We start from the raw sequence: 23,817 nt of genomic DNA on the forward strand, positions 1-23,817 counted from the left end.
TAGAAGCCAACTTTTATTAGAGATATATATATATATATATTTCATTTAATAAAACATAAAAAAAATATTAAAAAAATCAAAGAACGAGAGCAAGTTGATTAAAACAATAATTGTTACTTTATCCAATGAAGTGATAAAGTAGTGGAGGAAAAGTTGATAAGAAAAGCAGGGCAGTAGAGAAAAAATTGATAAAAACAAATAAGCTATTGTTTTTATTAAAAAATTTGTTGGAATTTGGTACAATCTCTTGATGCAACCATGACTTCTAAGTCCGATAAGAACAAATAAGCTATTATTTTTATCAAAAAATTGTTGCAATTTAATATAGCCACTTGGCGTAACTATGGCTTCTAAGCCTAACTTTTATTATATAACTTGTAAGTTATCCATGCAATGCACAGATAATGTTGTAATGTTTTATGTAAGATGGTTTTGGAGAATGTTGTATATGTATTATAGCATAACTAGTGGATATCTCATGCGATGCGCGGTGCATTTTGATAAATTTAGTAAGAAATTATTTATGATCAATTGATTTCATGAATATTTTTATTGTTTGTCATAAATACAAACCCGGTGGTTCTTAGGTGTCTTTATTGTATGATTTATGCTTTATGTAAGGGCACGTTTTGCTTCCCAAGCCCAAAAATGAAAAGGACAAAGGCCTAAAGAACCCAATATAATGAATTTGTAAAGAGTGGGCTAGAAATTGGACTTCTATGAGTTGGACAACAATCATAGTAGGTTAAATGATACTACAAAGTAAGAATAAACAGTTTTATGCAAGGAAAATCCTCCTCGACAAAGTCCGAGGAAGGTAGTTCTTATATATTTCTCTTGGACTTAAGCATAATTACAGTTCTTGAGTGTACAGTATTTTTCTACATTTTATCTGATGATCCCCTTTGTAATGGGGGTTTTTCTTCTTTATATTCTCCTTCTTTACTTCATCTCAGCCCTCCACATGTAGATCAAATTACTAGTTTTGATCCTTGTCCCATCAACACCTTTGTGAAGTTTTTGTGGGTAGTTGTAAGGCTAAATGTTACTGTTCAGGTATCACCTTCAAATTAATGCGGCCAGAGAGTTAGCTGCAGAGCATTCAATGCGGTGATAGCAGCTTTCTCTTAGATATTTCTTAGCTTTCCTTTGTCTTATCCCCTTTTGATGCTTATCCTTACCAGTATGATTGTCTAGTGTGTTGTTCTTGATGAAAGGTCGAACCTTTGACCTCTACTTTGCTTAGCCGAGGAGGTATTTCTCCTCGGACTACACTCCCAATCCTTCATGACCAGACCTCTTCTATGGACTAATAACTTGTATGCCCCCATTAGTATCTACTTGTCCTCGGATGACTTAACGTCTTCGGACATGGCCCACAGCCCAATATCCATTTCTGGGCCCTTTATCCCTATACTTTATATATAGATTTTATAGTGTTAATTTCTACATTTATTATGCCACTAAAGTCTGTATCTCCATTATATCAACACTTATAATTTTTATGTCAGTGAAAGTAGCCTTTCTTTAGTTTCAAAATTGATAATAGATAAAATTAAGGCCCATTAATATTTTAATTGAAGAAAAGTTTGATTTTCTAAGACCTTAACTATAATAGGGTGAAAATTGAAAAAATGATATCTTAATCAATTAGCTATAAAAATTGCTAGAATTCATGATACAACAATAGAAATAATAATGCCATAATGACGCAATAATATCATAATTTAACCTCCAAATTTTAATTGAGCTAAAAGCAGCCAAAACACCAAATATACTGCAAATCCTTGACAAGTATATGCATCATACGGAAAACCCAAAATCTAAATTAGCACATAATATGAAAAAACCATCCTAACCACATTACAATGCTACTTTAGTAAAAACGACTACATAAAATCTAAACAAAATATTAAAGACGAACATAATATTTTGGAAGTTAACATACCTCTCAGAAAAGGGAACTAAAGATATCGTGAGAGAAATTATGGAAGTTTGATTTTTAAGTTCAAAGGAAATGGGGATTTATATTAGACAAATGTGGAGACAAATAATCATATTACTCAATATTCATTGAATCTGACTCTTGCAGTTCTGCTTTGAAGTTAGTCTTATGCATAAAATTGAAAATTTTTCTTAATTCCTATCTTTCTCATGACTTTTTAGATTCATCCGTATCTATCCAAAGCATTTCAAATTATAAATATATACAAATTCTTTGAATTTTACTTAGAGTGTGATTGGATACCACTTATTTTGCTGAAATTAAAAAATTATTGCTGAAAGTACTATAGATAAAGGTAAAAGTTAGTTGAAATAGTACAGTGGGACCCACGAATAGTGCCAACAAGTGCAGTGGGATCCATGAATAGTTGCAAAAATAAATTAAATAGTGAAATAATTTTTCATTTATAATCTCAATCCAAATGCACGCTTAATAGTTTGATATAAATGCTAAATTTAGATGAGGTGGAAGCCCAAATAAAAAAAATTGTCATACAATGCGCCACTTTGTAGAACCTCATGCTCTCGCACATGAGGTCTCTACTTATATATATATATATATATATATATATTGATTTTTTGCATTTAATAAAAAATAATAAAATAAAAAGGAGAAGAAGTTAAAATACTAATTGTTACTTTATCAAAAGAAGTGATAAAGCAGTGGAGGAAAAACTATAGTAGAGAAGAAAAAGTTAATAAGAACAAATAAGTTATTTTTTGTATTTAGTGGATTGTTGCATTTTGGTATAGCCAGTTAGTGCAATCATGATTTCTAAGCTCAACTTTTATTATATGGTATATAAAATAATATATTATGAGATTGATGATTGATTTGTTGGGTACTTTTAGTAACCCAGTTAAGACTCAAGTAATACTTATCTAATTGGGTAATTCCTTACTTGAATCCACAACTTAAGATTTGTTATTGGTTCTAATATGATCCATGGCTTAAATTACTTTGTTGCTACCCACCCTTAACAGCCAATAACATCCAGCTACTTAAGATTTATTGTGAAAGTGTTGTAAAAATATTGTGGACATAGCATTTTTTAGTAATAGACAAAACTTAGATATATTTTAGGTAAGGGGTTGTACCTTAGGTTCCCCTTTTAAAAATAAACCATGTGGCTATTTAGCAAACACATCTAAACGAGATTAAAAGAAAAAATAATTCTATTCTCTTGTGAACTCTATCACTTCCCTTGAAATCATAGAGATACAAAGTTCCAATGCTTTTTCAGCCCTTTCTCTCTTGGAAATATAGCCGATCCACCATGGCCAGCTTCTCAAGCTTTTCTCTCCACCTACTACAATTCACCAGCAGTGGTGGTTGTCTTCTACTCGAACCCTCATCACTCTTTCTCTCCCTATCTTTCTCTAACCTCTCTCTAAGCCTAGCCCTAAATCAAGATCATCTTCACCACCACTGCCACCCATCATCGCCACCCTAGGTGGTGGTTCTCTCATCTTGATTTATCTCCACTTCTCTCTCTCTCTCTCTCTCTCTCTCTCTCTAAAACCCTATTAGATCCTCTAATTTACCCCTCTCCCTTTTATCTATCTCTTATATACTAAATCTTTAATAATTCAATGGGTCTATGCTTGGGTTTTATGCAGATCAGTTTCAAATGGGTGATTGGACGAGGTTTTTCTTCAACTTTAGATGGGTTTTCTAACAGGAAACATAAGGTGTTTAACGCTGTTTAGTGAAAATGTTAAGGAGTGGCTAAATTTTAAAAGGGTGCCTAAGGTACAAGACTCTTGTACCTTAGTTTTGCCTAAAAATAATTTGGTGGATTTGGGTTTCAATTTATTGATTGGGTTTGGGTTGCTTTTACCTCTCTAAAATTAATGGTAACATGATCAAGAAGAGTGCAAGTACTTCTCAAAAAAGAAAAGCGTAAAGGTGCAAGTGCAATACAAGTATATGTCGTTCTATATAAGGGTTGCCATTATTTGACATGACTCACGAACATGACACAATCAATTGTAGGTTAGTGTTTAATGAAAATGGATTCGTGTCAAAACAAGTCAAAAAACTTTAACATGGTTAATAAATGGGTCAATTTCATGTTGTATTGCTTAACCTGAAATTACTTGATTCATCAATGTCATTTTATAGGGAAAAAAAATTACACTTTACCTTCCTAAACTATACCTCCTTTTACATTTACTTCTTCTAAACTGTTACTCGTGTAACACTTTGCACCCCATCCTATGGATAATAGTTTAGGAGAGTAAGTGTGCATTCTCATAGTTTAAGAGGGGTTAAATATAAAATGAGCATAGTTTAGTAGGGGTAATAAGTGTGCATTCTTATAGTTTAAGGGGGTAAAATGTAATGTTCCCAATTTTTTTTTATTTGATATAAATTTGAATCCTAATATAATTAAGTAAAATTTTATAATGGTTATATAGATAAAAATTTTATTGAATTTTACCCAAAACAAGGTGGGAAAAAAAACTATATTTTCACTTCATTTTTCTTGGATTGTGTGCTAAACCGATTGAAATGGATTGTGTTGTGTTAACTTGCTTAATAAACAAGTTGTATTGTTAGCAGTTAACACAGTTATTAAATGAGTTTAAATTCAATAAGGATGTGGTGTAAAACACCATCCAATTAAAAAAAAATGCTACATTAGTATTTCACAAACATTTTACAAATTGCTGAATAAAGATGGCCACACACAATCAATTCTCCTTAATACCTCTCTCTCTCTCTCTCTCTCTCTCTCTCTCTCTCTCTCTCGTGTCTCAGATCAGGCCAATCACCATGGCTACCTACTCCCTTCCCTTTGGTTTCACCTCCGCCACCTTCTCCCTCACAAAATCAATCATTTCCTCTTTAAACCCTCCATCTTCTTCATCATTGTCAACCTCTTCCAAACCCCAAAACTCCCTCAATATCTCTTTTCCATTTCAACCCATGGCTAGAGTTGCTTCAAACTCAATCACTCACCACCATTGGTGGTGGCCCAGAGACTCGCTTCTCTTTCTCACTTACTCCTTTTCTCTCTAATCAACACTCTCACTCATCAGAAAATCCTTATACCAATATGAAAAGCTAATTTATCAACGAGAGGCGGTAGAATCCAATGAAAGGTGGATGCGTGACAAATCCAATTTGAGAATTTGGGAGCTATCTCCATGGACGATAGCAGAATCTAGCAAGAAAGTGAGAAGATTTGGGTTTGGGTGAGTTGTGATTGTGTGTGACACTACTTATTCACTCATGTGTAATAATGTGTAATATGTTGATATGGCATGCTCTTATTGAAGGATGTAAAATATGAGTTTTACACTCTATCTTTACTAAATTAAGACTCTTATTAAATAAGTCGGGTTGGTGTTCATCTATTCAAGGCATTGGGCTTAATTTGGGCCTCAATCCCTCATTTCCTCCTTCATCCAAATCTCAGGACATTTGGATTGGGCTTCTTTCCATGCAGCCAAATTTTAGGAAAAAAAAAAAAAGAGAGAGAGATTCGAAATGCTTAATGGTTAAGTCAATAAAGTCTGGTCTGAAAAAAAAAGAGTCAATAAAGTCACTATTCACTAACGTATCTCGTGTGGCTTTTATTAAACTTCCGCGAAGAAACATTTAAAAGTGTCTCCAATTTCCTTCACAGTTAAGCAACCAAGCGTTTAAAAGTGTCTCTTGTTTGCTAGTTGTATTTTCTGTCTTTGTTTTGTGAATAAAAATTCTTGTTCATCAAAAAAAAAGTTAAGCAACCAAACCCATTCCATTCGATCCGAACCCCAACTCCACGGACCCGACCCGAATAAAAACCGGGTTTCACCGTCGTCGACAAGCATGATCGTGACGAACACTCCGGCGGCGGACCTCGCCCTCACGAACCTGGCTTACTGCTCGCACGCCGATCTTCATGGCTTCGCCGTCCCCGGCACCAAGCTCTACCTCGCCTCCATCGCCGATTCCTTTGTTCTTTCTCTCTCATATCCTTTTCTCTCATTTCTTACTGCTCCCTATTTCGCTCTGAAATTTTGTTCCATCATGCACATTTCCAATTCTGATCAACCTTGATTCTGATCCTTTACAGTAGAACTTCTTGCACAAGCTAAGATTTGCCATATCTTATTTGCTTAGATGGAAATCCGAAAAGTCGCTTTTAGAACTTGCTCTGAAATTTGTTGCTTTCATGCATAACTAAGATTTGCGTGTAATTTTTGTTAACATCGATGGCTTTTTTTTATTATTCTTGTTTTGGTGGCCTTAACTAAGAGTTGATGATGATACTGCTCACGAGAGCGTACGGAATGGCCACATAGCTCTAAATGCGATGCAGCGTCAGCATGCCAGGGTTTCATCCAGGGGCGGAGCTAGGGGGGGTCGAGAGGGGGCAATTGCCCCCCCTGACCTCACCCAAACCCCACCCCCTTAATATATATATATCTTTCTTTCTTTTAGATTTAGTCTTGCTTTATATATGTTTCTCTTTGCTCTAAGCTTATGGTCTTCAACTCTGCATGTAATTGTGCTACAGGGCTGTCACTCTTGGCTCCACTTTTAATACACTTTTCTTGGCTGGTGATTAGTAAGAAGCTCCATTAACTTCGTATAATAATGACTATATATTGATTTTTTTTTAAATCTTTTACTTATTTGAAAAATATACTTGTAGTCACCTATGAAGTATCTTAAGTACAACAACATTTATACTAAATCTAACGTTACAAACGTGGGGGAAAAAAAAAAACTTAACACTAACATTATATTTTATATTTTAATCAATTTTTTTAATTAGTTAAGTATTTTTTTAATTATACTAATTAAAAAAATTGAAATTGATTTTATCTTCGGCTCTTTATTTTCATCTTGCCCCCCCTAAATTAAAATCTTGACTCCGCCACTGGTTTCATCTGGTGATACCATGTCGGTTAACAGGTCAGAGCTCATTCGATTCGATACCACCACCACGACGGCACCACCGCCGTCTTTTTTTCTTCGTATTGTTTCTAATTGTTGTGTGTTGTTTGTAATTTGTTTTAGATTTATTCCGCCGGAGAAGTTCGACCTAGCATTGCTTACACTTGAGTTGGAGTTTGTGAAAAAGGGGACTAAAAGTGAACAGGTTATTATTGACTTTCAGTCAATAATCTTAGTTTTAACTTCATGGAAGGTTTTATTTTATGCTTGAAAAATTGGTGTTCTCTTTTCCTTTTTTTGTAGGTTGATGCTGTTTTGCTTGCTTGCCAGCTTAAAAAGAGATTTATGAAGCAGGTAGAGTTTATATTTTTATGACTTATTATTCCATTTTGCGTTTGGTAATTTTACTTTTTTTTTTTTTTTTTGTTGAGAGAAGTGGTTATTTACTTGGTTGCGCACGTTGGCTGTAATTGATTGAGGGATTTGAAATTAAGTGGCTTTTTAGGTACTTGGGGGTTTCTCTTCTGCTACCTGAATTTGCATCAGCGTTGAATGTTTGATCACTAAATGCTTAATAAAATGAAAAAGGGAATTTGATCGCGATGGCTAAAAGTGGGGGTCGTGTTTAATGAATAGAGTAGTTAAGTCATGATAAACAACATTGCCATTTACTAGCTGATATGAAGTGGTGTGTGTGTGGATGGAAAGTAGATTGACCGATTAGAATTAGATTGTAGTAATTGGTGAGAAGATGAGGGTTGAAATTCTTGTGGAAGAATAAGAGTTGCCCATGGATGGTTATGTGTTTAAAAGAAAGCCATTCAAGATGTGTTAGTAAGACGGGGGACATTTTTTTTTTTTTTTTTAATTATTATTATTTTTTTTTAAAGTTAAAAAGCTATAAGACAAGGGGAAGGAAGGCTGAGCAGATCATGGATTCATGAAGTAAGAGTTCACATAATTTTGTTAGTAATTTGAGCCATTTCACTTGATAAAGCTGAGTGGTAGGAAAGGATTAATGGAGGTTTGCAGTCTTGTTGAGTTGCTATTTATTTCTATTTAACTGCGTGTGAGCCATGTTCCCACAAAAATTGTAAATATTTAAAAGGGTGGTAAAATCATCACAAACCCATTTGTCATCCCAAACCCATTTGCCCACCCAAATTAACCCACTTAAATGAGACCCAAACCCACCCAATTATTAATTGGATTAAATGGGTATTAACTTAATTAACATTAATGTTTATTGGGTTTTAATTGAGTACCCAATTATGATCTAACTATCATTTCTACAAATCACCCAACTCTAACATGTCCCAAAACCACTAAAATTACCAAAATACCCCCTCAACCTAAAAAATGACCAAAATAACACCTAAATCTAAAAATGACCAAAATACCCCCTCAAACCTAAAAAAAGAGCAAAATACACCCAAAACCTAAAAATTACCAAAATAACCCCAAAACCTACAAAATGACCAAAATACCCTCAAAACCTAAAAATGACCAAAATACCCCCAAAACCCATAAAATGACCAAAATACCCCAAAAACCTAAAAATTACCAAAATACCGCCCCAAATTGCAAAAAATGACCAAAATACCCCCGAACCCCAAAAAATGACCAAAATACTTTCAAAACCTAAAATTGACCAAAATACCCCCAAAACCCAAAAAATGACCAAAATACCCCTGACACCCAAAAAATTACCAAAATACCCCCGAAACCTAAAAATTACAAAAATACCCCTAAAATCCAAAAAATGACCAAAATACCCCCGAAACCTAAAAATTACCAAAATCTCTCTAAAACCTAAAAAATGGGCAAAATAACCCCAAAGCCTAAAAAATGACCAAAATAACCCCAAAACCTAAAAAATGACCAAAATACCCCAAAACCTAAAAAATGACAAAAATACCCTTGAAACCTAAAAAAATGGCCAAAATAACCTCGAAGCCTAAAAATTGATCAAAATAATCTAGAAACCTAAAAATGACCAAAATACCCCCTAAAGCTATAAAATGACCAAAATACCCCCTAAACCTAAAAAATTACCAGAATACCCATGAAACCTAAAAAATGACCAAAATACCCTCAAACCTATAAAGCGACGAAAATACCCCTAAACCTTTGAAATGACCCAAATAAACCCAAAACCTCTAAAGTGGCCACAAACAACCTGAAACCTCTAAAATTACTAAAAATAACCTGAAACCCGTAAAACGACGAAAGTACCTCTAAACCTATAAAACGACCAAAATATCCCTTAAAATATCTAAAATTACCAACATACCACTAATCCTATAAGATGAAAAAAAAACACCCGAAGCCTCTAAAATTACCAACATAGGGGGTTTGGGGTATTTTGGATGTTTCGAGGGTATTTTCGTTAAATTAAAGGTTCTAAGAGTATTTCAGTCATTTTGTAGGTTTTGAGGGAATGTCACTAATTTTTTAGGTTTTAGGGGTGTTTCGTTAACTTTTAGATTTTGGGGCCATTTTTTGTAATTTTCTAGGTTTTGGAGGTCGTTTAATAACTTTTTAGGTTTCCAAGTTGTCTTAGTCATTTTTAGGTTTAGAGGGTATTTTGGTCATTTTTTATGTTTAGGGAGTATTTTGGTCATTTTTTAGTTTTAGGAGGGATTTGGGTAATTTTTTAGGTTTAGGGTGTATTTTTATCGACTTATAGGTTTAAGGGGCATTTTTGTCATTTTATAGGTTTTGGGGTATTTTGGTCATTTGTTAGGTTTCGAGGATATTTTGGTCATTTTAAGGTTTAGGTGTTATTTTGGTCATATTTAGGTTTTAGGGGTACTTTGGTCATTTTTTAGGTTTTAGGGGTATTTCAGTTAATTTTTGGGTTTTGAGGGTATTTTGATCATTTTTTAGGCTTCGAGGGTATTTTGATCATTTTTTGGTTTCTAGGTTATTTTGGTCAATTTTTAGGCTTCGGGGTTATTTTGGCCATTTTTAAGGTTTCTGGTGTATTTTGGTCATTTTTAGGTTTTGGCGTTATTTTGGTTAATTTTTAGGTTTCGAGATTATTTTGGTAATTTTTTTAGGTTTCGGGGGTATTTTGGACATTTTTTGGGTTTTGGGGTATTTTGTTCGTTTTTAGGTTTCAAGGGTATTTTAGTCATTTTTTGGGTTTCAGGAGTATTTTGGTCATTTTCTATGTTTTGGGGGGTATTTTGGTAATTTTTGGTTTCGGGCATATTTTGGTCATTTTATGGGTTTTGGGGGTATTTTGGTAATTTTTAGATTTCAGGGATATTTTGGTCATTTTTTGGATTCCTGGGGGTATTTGGTCATTTTGTAGGTTTGTGATTATTTTGATAATTTTTAGGTTTTAGGGGTATTTTGGTCATTTTGTAGATTTCGTGATTATTTTGGTAATTTTTAGGCTTTGGGGTATTTTGGTCATTTTTTGGGTTTTTTGGTTTCGGGTGTGAAGAATGGCTCCTGCTATTGGAATATGAGATTTATTCGTAATTTTCATAATTTGGAGATGGAGGGGGTGTACTCTCTAATGGATTTGTTTTATAACAAACTGCCTTTGCTGGAGGCACTGATTGTGTGATATGGATACTGAATAGCAATGGTGTTTGGTCGTACTATGAACATTTTAGAAATGCTAGCTGGAAGCTTTTTACAAGGAGATGCATTTGGTCTAGTTACGTGCCTAAGAAAGTATCATTCTTTGTGGAGACATCATTATTGTATAAAATTTTGACTATAGACAATCTTATAAAGAGGAATATACCATCGGTCAATGGTTGTATGTGTAAGGCAAACAATGAATAGGTGGATCATCTTTTGCTACACTGTATTGCCAACAATGATTCAGTGGATTTCCTATTGCTACCCTGTTAAGTTGCCCACAACTTGTGGTCATTTCTTTTATCATCTCTTGAGATGCAGAGGGTGATGCCCTAAAAAATGATTGATGTATATTGTTGCTGTAATGGGATGTATGGGAGACATAGGAATGTGTCATGTGGAATGTAACCCCTATATCTTATGTGGGTGTTTTGGAGGGAGCAGAATTGCTGAATTTTTTAGGGTGTGGAGAAATCTTTTATTGAGCTTGAGTGTAATTTTTTCGGCAGTTTATGTTAATGGCCAACTATGCTTGGGGGATCTCTTGAAACATGTTAATTGAGTTTATGGATCATTTAAAGCTTATGGATCATTTTAATAAAAGATTCTTTATTACTCACAAAAACAAAAGAATGGTTCTATTTCAAGCCCCTCCCCCCCATTACCACCACAAAGCCCTCTGAGAGAGAGAGAGAGAGAGAGATGAAAAAGAAGGAAAAGCTACGTCCTAGTATGCTTCTTGCCCCACCTTTTTTTTCCCTAACAGGAAACATATGAGACGTGTATTAAAGTTCCCAGTATATTTATAGGTTTTGCCTGCCTTATTTTCTTCCTAAATCTTTTTGGATGATATCACTTCAAGCTGTGGATTATTGTTCTTGTTGTACGCAGGTAATGACAGCAGGGCAAAGAGTGTCATTTGAGTTTCATGGAAATAACTATATTTTCACAGTCAATCAAGCTGCCGTAGAGGGACAAGAAAAATCTAGTACTATTGAAAGAGGGATGATATCAAGTTATACATACATTGTCTTTGAAACGTCAAATGCGAGTGGATTAAAGGTATATTTCTGTATTTGATTGTGTACTAGTCTTTCTACGCACACATATTTTGTTCTTGTTTTGAATTTTTTCTTATTGGTAAATACACATGCACTAGTGGGTCTTGAACTCATTACCTCTAGGAGGAGATGCATTTGAGCTAGTTCCCATTGGCTTCTTTCTCCACTTGTTCCACTTAGCTATCCTATACTGGTTAGGTTTAATTATATTGAATTGGTGATAAGTTTGCTATCCTAGCTCTTGGGCATGAGCATAAAATGCTTTGCCTGTAAGTGGTGAACTCCCTTGGATTACCTGGCAACTAGTTCTGGCAGGTGGGTCATTTACTCTTTAGGTTTTGCTACCTAGAGGCAAATCCAAAGGGCTCTTCTTTAGAAAAATTCCCTACATTATATAAAAAAATGGTTTGCTATCATAGAGTTTAATATAATAATACAAAAAACTTTCTATATACATAATACCATTGACAAAGCTAACTTCAAGTATTTTGTTTGATGTTCATGAAAAATTCTTCCATCATTTGTTTGTTTGCATAATTAACAAATCAATGCTATTAGATTGGTGGATTCTGTACCTGATATTTCTTTCATGCTTAATGCATGCTGGAGAAGGTGCTGCCATGTCAAATCAGTCAAAATCTCTTTTACACTTGCATCTCCCCTTAATTATTTACCTCTTCCTCTGTTGAACAGAACATGATCAGTGTAGCCTAATAAGCATTTATACAGATCACAGTTGCTCAGAGTAATTATAGGCTGATCAACTTGATGTCAAACATTAAATTCAGTAACTTATATTTTGACTTACAGATAGTCAATCAGCGTGAGGCAGCCAGTAGCAACATCTTCAGGCAGAAGGAGTTTAATCTTCAATCACTTGGTATAGGTGGTCTAAGTGCAGAGTTTGCAGATATATTTCGAAGAGCCTTTGCTTCGCGTGTTTTCCCTCCCCATGTGACAAATAAGTAATATTTTCAATTTGTCATTTATGCATTAATTCTTCTAGTCTGTTTTATTTCCATAACATGCTCTTACCTGGAAATTTCTTCGTCTTCTAGATTGGGGATTAAGCATGTGAAGGGTATGCTGCTTTATGGGCCTCCTGGTACTGGCAAAACACTTATGGCTCGTCAAATTGGAAAAATGTTGAATGGAAGGGAACCAAAGGTTTGTATATGGTTAATTTTATTTATATATTTTCAGTCTTTCACCAAATGATAAAACTTATAGCTTTATGAGGCTAACACCTTATCATTTTCCATCTTCAGAATTAAGAGTTTTTATTTTTTTTATTCTTTTATTTTTTTGTTTACCTTCCCCCTGTCCCCGTAAATGAGAGGGAGAGTTGAGCCATTGAAAGGTTTTTTATTTTTTTATAAGTAAGAACCAAAGAAAGTTTTAATAAATGTTTCTTGTCAGTAACAATATAGTAATATTAAGTATAAAGACAAATGATTTTGATAATATTTTTAGACCTTGATGAAATTATAACTAGTGTTTTCTCAAGGCTCATAAGTTTGTATTCTTATTTACATGGCCTGCTAATCTTATTAAAAAATTTAGCGTTGTCATTTTTACTTTGCAATGAGCAAAGAATTGATTTGTTCTGTACATTTTGTTTATTGTAATTCCATAATTTCATTGACCTAAAGACTTTGAGTTCATCTTTTAAAACTGGTGTATGAAGTTTCAAAACAAGCATCTAATGCACAAAATTGAGTAGAATGAAGCTTTTTAACTATCTCTAGGTTGGTAGTGTTGCAGTTGAATTGGTTTAGTAATTCAAAAACCAAATATCAAATGTTTAAGATTATTTCTAGTCTTGTTTAAGCATAGACCATGAGTTCACTTACTATTTGACTGACATTGAACTTTATTCCATAGACATACAAATTTATCCGGAAATGATGACCACGATGAATCGCACTCTTTTTCTTTAATTTGTCAAGCAGAAATGCTTCTCAGGCACATGATTGACACAAAATCTCATGAAGATATATCTTATATGAGAAGGCAGGCAGCGTCATCTCTATTTTATTTTCTTGCAACATAAAACCTAGTGCACATCCATCCATCCACTTTCGGTTATGTCATGGTTTAAATATCAATAGTCACTGGGTCTTTTGGTGTGTTCAATTTTCATTTGAGCATATGCTCAATTGCTAGTGCATACTTTTCATTTTGATGCTGGAACATTGTTTTCGGGTTCCAAAGCTAACTAAACATGTCTGAATTCTTTCTATTATAGCAACAAATTATTATTAGTATTCTATGCTGTTTTAATTACTTAACGTTCATCATTGTGATGATGAAGTAATTTTTTATCAATAAAATTTCTATTACTTATAAAAACAAATAAATTATAAGTATTCTATGCTTCACATTCTATAAGATGGTGAAAATCTATTCTTGCAGTTTATGGACCATCTTTTTTATTTTTTACCCTTTTTGTGACAAATTGTTACAGATTGTTAACGGCCCTGAAGTTTTGAACAAATACCTTGGTGAAACTGAAAAGAATGTTAGGGATCTATTTGCTGATGCTGAGAATGATCAAAGAGCTCGAGGTAAGGGAGATATAGCAGGCGTATTCCTAGGTTGGTCTTTTGGTGATCACTAATGCCATCATGTTCTTTTCCTTTTCAGGGGACCAAAGTGATCTGCATGTCATAATTTTTGATGAAATTGATGCTATTTGTAAGGTACATGATTCTTCAAATATTTGTTAACGTTTTTTTTTTCCCCCTGCCAGTAGATTGATAGTGACATCAATTTGTTGCTTTTGATTGACACACACACACACACACACACACATATATATATGCATGTATTTATAGTTAGTTAATTAGCATTTTCCTCTGACTGAATCTATTGTTCTTGAATGTCCTGGAGTGTCATTTATTTGAATATCTAAGGTGTGCGGAATCTATCGATTAACTTCCTTATGCGGTTAGAAATGCTTGGTATAGTTTCATAACTCTTTATGTTGTCTTAATGAACAATAATGACCATTCCAAGAATTGGGACCCTGAGTCAAAGAATCAGCCTAAGTGACATAGTGCTAAGAGTTGTAGATGAGTAGGCCTTTGGACATAAAATATATTTATATATGTGTATGTATATATTAACTTGAATCCTAGTTCCCTTCTTGACCTCTAAGCGAACATGCTATTATTAGTATGATTTTAAAAGCTACAGCACAAGAACACATTGGTAACACCTACATGGTTAGATTTCCACCGGAGGTCTGCATTGTTTAATATGTCAAAGAAACAATGTCAATTTTTAGATTTAAGGTTGTCTGGTTATGTAATCCAAGTTTTTTAGCAAATGGAAAGAGCTCAATGCATGTTCTCATTTTGCGTTTGCAGTCAAGAGGTTCAACTAGAGATTGTACAGGAGTTCGTGACAGTATTGTGAACCAGCTTCTTACAAAGGTTAGTTAGAGGTTCAATTGCTTTTACAAGCTTGCAAATCAGAGTGATTCTCTGCTAATAACTAAAAGACTATTTACTTTTCAGATTGATGGTGTGGAGTCTTTAAATAATGTCTTGCTTATTGGAATGACAAACAGAAAAGATTTACTTGATGAGGCCCTTTTAAGGTCTGTTTCTCTCCCTCTTCTGTGTTGCGTAACTGTCCATGCAACCTTAAATTGTTTTATGTCATGAAAAGCATGGATAGCAACTACTAGTTAACATTGATGTGCGTAGGTTGTAGCAACTACTAGTCAACATTGGACTCTAAATCAAAGTCCAATAAATTTTATTTATTTATTCCTGCCAATGAGCTCTAGTTCAAACTGCCCTTCCTTGCAAAATGCGAGGTGGAGGGTGAGATCATGGATTCAAAACCTGTTGGGTGCATGTGTAATTACCAATAAAAGTCATTTATTAATTTGTTTATTCTTGATTTATAGACCAGGCCGCTTGGAGGTTCAAATTGAGATAAGCCTTCCTGATGAGAATGGTCGCTTATAGATTCTTCAAATTCATACAAACAAGATGAAAGAGAGTTCTTTTCTTGCTCCTGATGTGAACCTTCAAGAGCTTGGTATGTCCATTAGTGAGATATGCTTATGATATCTACTTATTCATCTATTATATGGCTGAAGTGACTGTTAAATGGAGACACGATTATATCTAAATTATATTTGCCTCCAGGTTTTGATTGGAGTTGTGTGTGTCTATATATATATATATATATATATATATAAATTTATAATATATTGAGAACATAATCCATACTAGAACATTTTTTACGCTGGCTTGGATAGTCAAACTCATGAAAAGGTATTGCAGTTGTGTGGATCTTAGAAAATTAAAGTACCAAATGATTTATAATTCAATTTAATCTAATATCTCCCTTACACCTAGCCCCAAGAAACCACACCCTTAATGATTTTCTATGTTACAACCAACTGTTAGTGGTGAAACTTAAGGATATGATTTTTTTTTTTTTGGGGGGTGGGGGGGATGCTGTTTAATGTGTCCAAAATTGATCTCTTTGAAAAAGTTGCAGTGATTCTTAAATTGTTTCTTACTTTATTATACAAATACTTTTGACCATGTGTTGAATGTTTAAATTGTTGCAATGTTTTGGTCTCTAGGAATGATAGATGAAGGTCTTGGTTGATTCAGTTATCTATTTTTGCGAGTGCAGCTGCTCGTACGAAAAACTATAGTGGTGCCGAACTTGAAGGTGTTGTAAAAAGTGCAGTATCTTATGCTTTGAATAGACAACTAAGTCTTGATGATCTCACCAAGCCAGTGGATGAAGAGAGTATTAAAGTTACCATGGATGATTTTTTGAATGCACTCCACGAAATAATTCCTGCATTTGGAGCCTCCACTGATGACCTTGAGCGGTGCAGGTATAGTTTTGAGCAATTTGAAAATGCTTTTAGCTTTCAGATTTTATTTATTTATTTTATTTTTAACTCACATCACATTGTCATGCTCGAGATAAGTCTTCCTAAGGTACATTATTTTAATAATTTTGACTTAAATCCCTTTGTTGTGGAATAGTTTATGTTGCATTGTATGGCATATATGACTAATTTGTTTACTATGTGAGAAATTTGGGATAATGATATTGTTGGCTGTCCAAAAAATTGGGTAACAAATGGTACTCTGTTTCTGCTGGAAGCTTGATTCTATTTACTATGGTGATTTGTAGACTGAATGGCATGGTGGACTGTGGTGATCAAAATAAGCACATTTATCAAAGAGCTATGCTACTTGTGGAGCAAGTTAAAGTGAGTAAAGGAAGTCCGCTTGTTACTTGTCTTCTGGAAGGCCCAAGTGGCAGGTATGCATGGTTTCTCTATTTTAATTGACTTTGTTAATTGCATCTTTTTTGAATCTTACCCTTTTTGGACAGTGGTAAAACCGCACTAGCAGCTACTGTTGGCATTGACAGTGATTTTCCATATGTCAAGATAGTAAGCTCCCTGCCCTATATTTTGGATATCTATCTTGTTACTTTCAAGGAATTTTTGCAGTCTCTTCTACTGTCCCTTCCATTTATACCTATTTCTAAATTTTGCCATTTTTTGGGTAGGTCTCAGCAGAATCAATGATTGGTCTTCACGAAAGCACTAAGTGTGCACAGATTGTCAAGGTTTGTCAAATGCAAAGGCCCGTTTGGAAGCAGTTTTTAAATTATAGTTTCTAGTATCTAATTGTTTGGTAACAATATTTTGCAAGGAGTCTTTAATCTGACTTCACTTTAGAGGATTCAAGTGCTGAATTTTGAGAACACCTCGAGCAACAGTTTTCAAAGTTATTATTAAGATAATAAATTTTGTTCTTACGTATTCCTCTCTTTCTCTCTCCCTCTCTCTGATCTCTCCCTCTCAACCTGATTTCTCTCTCCTCTGTTTCTGTCTGTCTCTCTCTCTCTCTCTCACACACACCATAGAACTCTCAGTGATGGCGGTGGAGCACCATCCCAAGTGTTGCTGTGGCGTCAGATCTGGGTATCCAAATCTGACCCCTCCTCCTCTCTGTTTTTCTCTTGTTCCTCCCTCTGTGTGTTTGCGTCGGATCTCAGTTTAGAACTGAGGCTGGTTTGTGATAAATTTTTATTAGATGAGTATTAATACCAGTTTTTGAGTGAAAATCTCATGCCAAACAGACCAAGTTTTGTTTTGGTTGAGAAAGCATGTATTGAAACACAATTTTGCAAAACCTTTTGAAAACTGAAAACTGGTTTCACTTACCAAACAGGTCCAAAGACTTTGACCATTCTTGGTTGCATTTTAAAAGATTTTTTTCCCTCCTTTATGTGATAGAACCAGTTCCAAGTCTAAATTGAGATTTGATGTATCTAAGACAAGTTTATACTGCACTTGCAGAGTTATCAATTATTTATTGTCTATTTACACTAGAAAGATATATACTTTTTAATGTTTTTCTTTAGTTTATGTGATTGGGAGGAAATTTTGAAGCCTTATTTATAATGATATTCTTTAACAGGTATTTGAGGATGCATACAAGTCACCGCTGAGCATCATCGTTCTTGATGACATTGAAAGGTAAATCTACTGATGTGAATTGAATGAAGCTGTACTGCTTTTCTCCAGCACGTTTTTCATCTATTAATGATAATGAAGAAGTTCCTTAGATGATTTTACTGTAATTGTTGATGCAGGTTATTGGAGTATGTTGCCATTGGGCCTCGTTTTTCAAATATAATCTCTCAGACACTACTGGTCCTACTCAAGCGGCTTCCTCCAAAGGTTTTTCGTTGTTCTTTGTCTTTATCGGCTGGACTGTTCTTACAATTTCCTATTATATTATTATCAGTGAATTTCATGAAGAATAATTCTTTATTCAAATTGTATAATTGTAAGGGGTGGATATATATTTTTATAGGAAAAGTTAATGGATGCTCTAAAGGCATTGCTTTAGAAAACATTTATAGATACTTTAATGGCAAAAGAAAAAGTACTTAATTTTTTTGACAACTTTTTATATTTTCCATAAAAGTGATATCAAAATTTTCCTAAATTGGTCCATTAACAAATGTCCAAAGGGCACCCGTTAACTAGACCCTTTGTTTATATCTGAATTGAGTGTAATTCATAGGATTCTATTCACCTTTTCAAGATATGTCAGGTATGATAAGATACACTAAATCTAGAAGTGAATATTGATAAATTGATGGGCAAATAAATGACATAAGATGTTCTGCATTGGGTGGTTCACCATCTGTTGAGGTAAATATTTGATTTAGCAGCACTTATGAAATAAAACTTTTCACTAGGAAATTTTTTCTACTTGAATAAACTTCCCAAAAGACTACTTTCACTGAAAATCTCCAATTTTTGAACAGGGTGAAATAACTTCCAACCAATTGAGTCCTTGATGTTTTTTACCAATTCACAATCTTGTAACCACCCTCCTTCCCTGTGATGTAAATGCAGTACTTTTTTGGGTCACATCATATATTTCTCTACCTGTCATTTGTACCACAATCTTAAAATCATGTAATGCCCTGTGCTGGAGTGTGCGAGCTATCCAAAATAATTAAATAATATGATTTCTTATGCAAAATTTTTCAATGAGCACGACACAATGACAGCAATATAGGTACATGTTAAAATGCTTCTATTCTGGTCAGTGAAATTCTCTGCATGATATTACTGTTTTCCTTTTTTCTTTTTCTTTTTTTAAATAGATTGAAAGAATTAGTAGAAGTTTAGTATTCCCTCTATACCAATTTGAATGTCTAAGACCTATCAAAATTCAAAACAAAAAACCAATTTGAATGTCTAAGTTTGACATGTCACATGTTTAATGAGGAAGAAAGAGCATGCCACTCTAGCCAAAATGCCAAAAGTATTGATTGTTTTTTGAATTAGTAAGGGGTACTATGGGAAGGTTTAGGTATAAATGCTTGGTTTTTAATTTCTTTTTTTAGTAAGTGTGCACTCATTTTGGGACGTTAAGGAAAACAAGACACTCAACATCTCATGGAGGGAGTATGAAAAAATGGTGGCTTTATCTCAAGTTAAAAATTTAAACTTGGTAAGATGTGAGGCTGATGAGCTCTATCTCAACTGATGAGGTCACTAGTTCAAATCACCTATTTCCCCCTCTCCTTTAGGGAAAAGAACATATCAGAAAGATTATGTAAAATTGAAATGAAGGTTAATATTATTATTATTTTTACACCTCAGGTTCAAAATATTTTGGTTGATGTATCATGTATGATTTGGATCATAGGCAGTATGGAAATTCCCTCTTTATTACCAAATGTAGTGCATGTGTTATGCATGTTGGTAGTTACAAAACCTATAGAATTAGATATAAATTGTTCACAAAGATGTCAATGGTTTCAAAGTGGTAGCAATTGTGAAATCCACTTTTAAAATTGTTATATTTTCTTTCTGAACTATGGTCATGCTATCTTTCCAGTGCCATATTGAAAATGTAGTCTCCACTCTTCAAACCCCTCTTAGACACATACAACTTCGCTGAGTCTTACCCAGCATGAATGAGGGAAAAAAAAAAAAACACTGAATTCATTGTAGATTACAAATTTTGAAAGCGTAGCTAAGATCTGGGATCTCCTCCCCCATAACTGAGTGAAAGGATGAGCACGGGTTCTATCCCTTATGTACTCTTTTTTTGGGAGCTACATGTATGCATAAAATCCTAATGCTATTTGATGTAGTGGCGGAAGTTGGTCTGGTCTATTGTTTGGGATTATTCAGCTCCATATTGTCACCATCACTGGCTGTACAAAGAGCATTCATCGACAGCCTTATGTGTGATATTTTCTGATATCTTTGGGACATGTTTTTCCTTTAGTAGTTATGTGATATCTGACTTGATGAATGGTAATTTTCTGACCTTCCTGAAGTTCTCATTACTAGTTCATTTTGTGTGCTTTGTTGTCAGGGGAAGAAACTTATGGTCATAGGGACAACAAGTGAAGTGGGCTTCTTAGATTCTATTGGTTTTTGTGATAATTTCTCTGTCACTTACAATGTTCCTACATTGAAGACAAATGATGCAAAGAAGGTAAAATATTTTTGTTGTGCTTCTGTACTTCTGTTCTTGTCTCATAAATATGGGTAGTTGTGGTATTCTTGTTTTTCTGGTTAGCATCAATTTCCATCAATGCTAGTAAATTAAACAAAAGGAGCTAAAGAATAGTGTCATTGTGGTTTATGTAATCGCTTTAAGAGCCTGACATTTACTGATTTTTGTCTAGTAGTTGTGCACTTGCTAAATTGGACACGAGGATGGATGGTGTGGTAATAGTGCACTTCTTAGGCTGAAATGGTCAAATTACCCTTTGTATATTCCGGCCTATATGTTTTGAAGTATTAGATATAATTTAGGAAATGCTGCATGGATTATCATGAATGCGGGGCTGGAATTGAAAATTTTGCATATCATATTTTAAACTTTTAAGTGGGAATAATTTAGCCTTCTTTTCTTTTCTTTTTTTTTATTTTAGAAATATTATTGGCTGGGGTCGGCAGTAATGCTGAAATGCATATGCATTGTGCAAGGAAAATGGAGTATATGATTCACCCCAAAAATAAAAATGGGGTATATGCCTAATGATACATCTAAAAATGATGCTGATTAGTTGTTTTATGGTTTAACTATGATAAGGCTGTTTGTGTCCATTAATAAATGGTTTTATTATTTCACTTTCATTGTGGTAGTGAAAAAAAGCTGCCGTTTAGGGTATGTTTGTAAGTTAACTCAGAAATTGTGAAATCTGTATGTAAGGCTTTTACAATTGGAGGTTGGTAAGAATTGATTCATGATTTACAATGCTGGGAAACTAGGGAGTTACTTCCAGTAAAAATTCCGATAATTTCTCTGCTAAACAGATGTTTGGACTGATCAAGTGGTTTGTGGATGTCATTATTTCGATTCTTTCCTTGCTTGGTAGTCTTTTGGAGTCTGGATGAATGTTACGACCCTCAAGTTCATTTCATTACATATATTTCATGAATGCTGAAAGGAAATTTATATTATAACAAACATTTAGCTTCAAAGTTCAATGTATTTTAATCTACTCTTTTTCATCTCAGGTGCTAGAACAGCTGAATGTTTTTGCTAATGAAGACATCGATACAGCTGCAGAGTCCCTGAATGATGTAAGCTTATACTTGATCAGTCTTTTGTAATATTCCTTGGGGGTCATTTTAATTTATATTTTTACAACACACGTCTCTCATAAACTCTGCCTTTACCAATCAAAGAACGGATTAAGAGAAACAAAAAAGAAAATTCTCCCATCTCATGAAATCATAATACTTTCCCTGGAAACTTTACAGTAACTAGTTTAATCCATCATTTGTGCTTGTACTTGTTTACCTGAAGTTGACTTGTGTAAGTCATGACAGAACTACTAACCAAACAGTAAATATTCTGAACCTTGGATATTGTCAACTGTCTTTTCTTTTGGATGGTTTGTTACTGAAGAAATTAGTAGTATGGAAATGAACTTATTATTATGATCACTCACTTCTTACTTCTTGCTTCTTACTTCTGTTCAATTTCTCCTCATAGATGCCTATCAAGAAGCTCTATATGTTGATTGAGATGGCAGCCCAGGGTGAACATGGTGGAGATTCTGAGGCAATATATGCTGGCAAAGAGAAGATTAAGATCTCTCACTTTTATGATTGCCTTCAAGATATTGTCCGATACTAGTTTCTTCACAATTAGTTCCGTATAGATACTACGAAGCAGAAAATCATTCTCTCTTATTGTTTCTATGTGGTGATATTTTGTATTATTATTATTTTCTTCTTGTGAGATGTGGTTTTCTCTAGCTTTTAGGCCTTGAAAACAGAATTTTGTAAATTTCTGCAATGTATGAGAATTGAGAAACTACTGTTTATTTTTAGAATTTCCATATTTTCAGTGATTGCCTTTTCTTTATACTCGTGGTCCAATCAAATCTCTAATATATTGCCTCTCTCTCACTCTTGCTCTAATAATTTCCATCGGTCACTGAAGGAGAAAAAGAGGTGGCTTCATGGTCATGGTGGTAAGAAATCCATCCAATGCTAGTAGTAGTCACAGCCGATTTGTTTCCAGCTAAAATCATACCTCGTGAGGTTAAATATGAAATCTAAATGCACCCACATTCCTGTGAGAAGGCCCTCGTAAGACATTTGTTATCATCATCATATTAGGATATAAATATGCCATATGATATAAATATGCCAAAAGTCTTGTAATTCAATTGTTATATTCTATTGCTTCAAACAAGTAGAAGTCTTTTAGTGGAATAGTGAATCACATTACTTGTCCACCATGAGAACCGTATAATTTTTCGTAATTTTGAGGTTATGAATCTTTGTATTCTTAACTTGGGAATCTAATATGTCTTTGGGTATACTAAATATAATCTATGGAAATGTGATGTCTTGAAACGTAAATATGTGCTTTAATTAGGAATCTTATAAGATTCTTTTAAAATGTGAAATCCCCATATTTGGTTTATTCTCAAGAATTTTTTTTAAAAAAAATTATTTTTCTAAAAATATCCTTTGGTTTATATAATGTCCAGTATATTACCCATCACTTTATGTTTTTTTTTTTTGTAATTACAAATACATAATATGAAAATATATGAGTCGTGAATTAAGTGAAATATCTTAAAATAAAAGCCTAATGTTAAAATATAATAATAAATATAATTATTTCTTTTCTTTTCTTTTTTTAAAGAAAAGACAAAATTTCAAATAAGAGATAAATTGATGGAGAAGAAATATTGATGTGTCAAGTCAACTAGGTCTCCACATATAAGGGAGGATATTCATATCCAACTAAAGGATAACTTCGAAATTAAATTCCTAAAATCATGGCGTAATTCAATCTCCAATAGTAATACAAATAGTAAGCACTTCAAGCCCTAAGAGGTATGAGAGAACAACTCCAGTTTACATAATTACTATATCCTTTGGTGATATTACTTACTTGGGCATTGAAGAATTCCACTGTTGTTACTTCAAATCTTTTATGCAATTGAATTGACACGCAAAATTCATTGTGGCATGTAACTCAAAAAGTTTTTTTTTTTTTTTTAATGGAAAACTATATGTAAAGGAAAATATCTAGGTGCTTCCAGAGTATAGTGAAATAGTACTCACTCCTATGTTTAGAGATAAATTTTATACCCATGAATGTGAGAGTAAGGAACACCATTTATCATACTTTGGGAGTATCTAAGAATTACTCATATGTAAAGATAGTTTTTTCGTGTTTTCTTATG

At 33.8% G+C, this 23,817-nt stretch overlaps 1 pseudogene; it reads left to right on the forward strand.

Moving 5' to 3' along the window:
- Window positions 1-5,659: 5,659 nt before the first annotated feature.
- On the forward strand, window positions 5,660-22,460 carry LOC115990835 (annotated as a pseudogene).
- The last annotated feature ends 1,357 nt before the right edge of the window (window positions 22,461-23,817 follow it).

This window comes from Quercus lobata, chromosome 5 (genome assembly GCF_001633185.2).
Source record: "Quercus lobata isolate SW786 chromosome 5, ValleyOak3.0 Primary Assembly, whole genome shotgun sequence".
Classification (NCBI taxonomy): domain Eukaryota; kingdom Viridiplantae; phylum Streptophyta; class Magnoliopsida; order Fagales; family Fagaceae; genus Quercus; species Quercus lobata.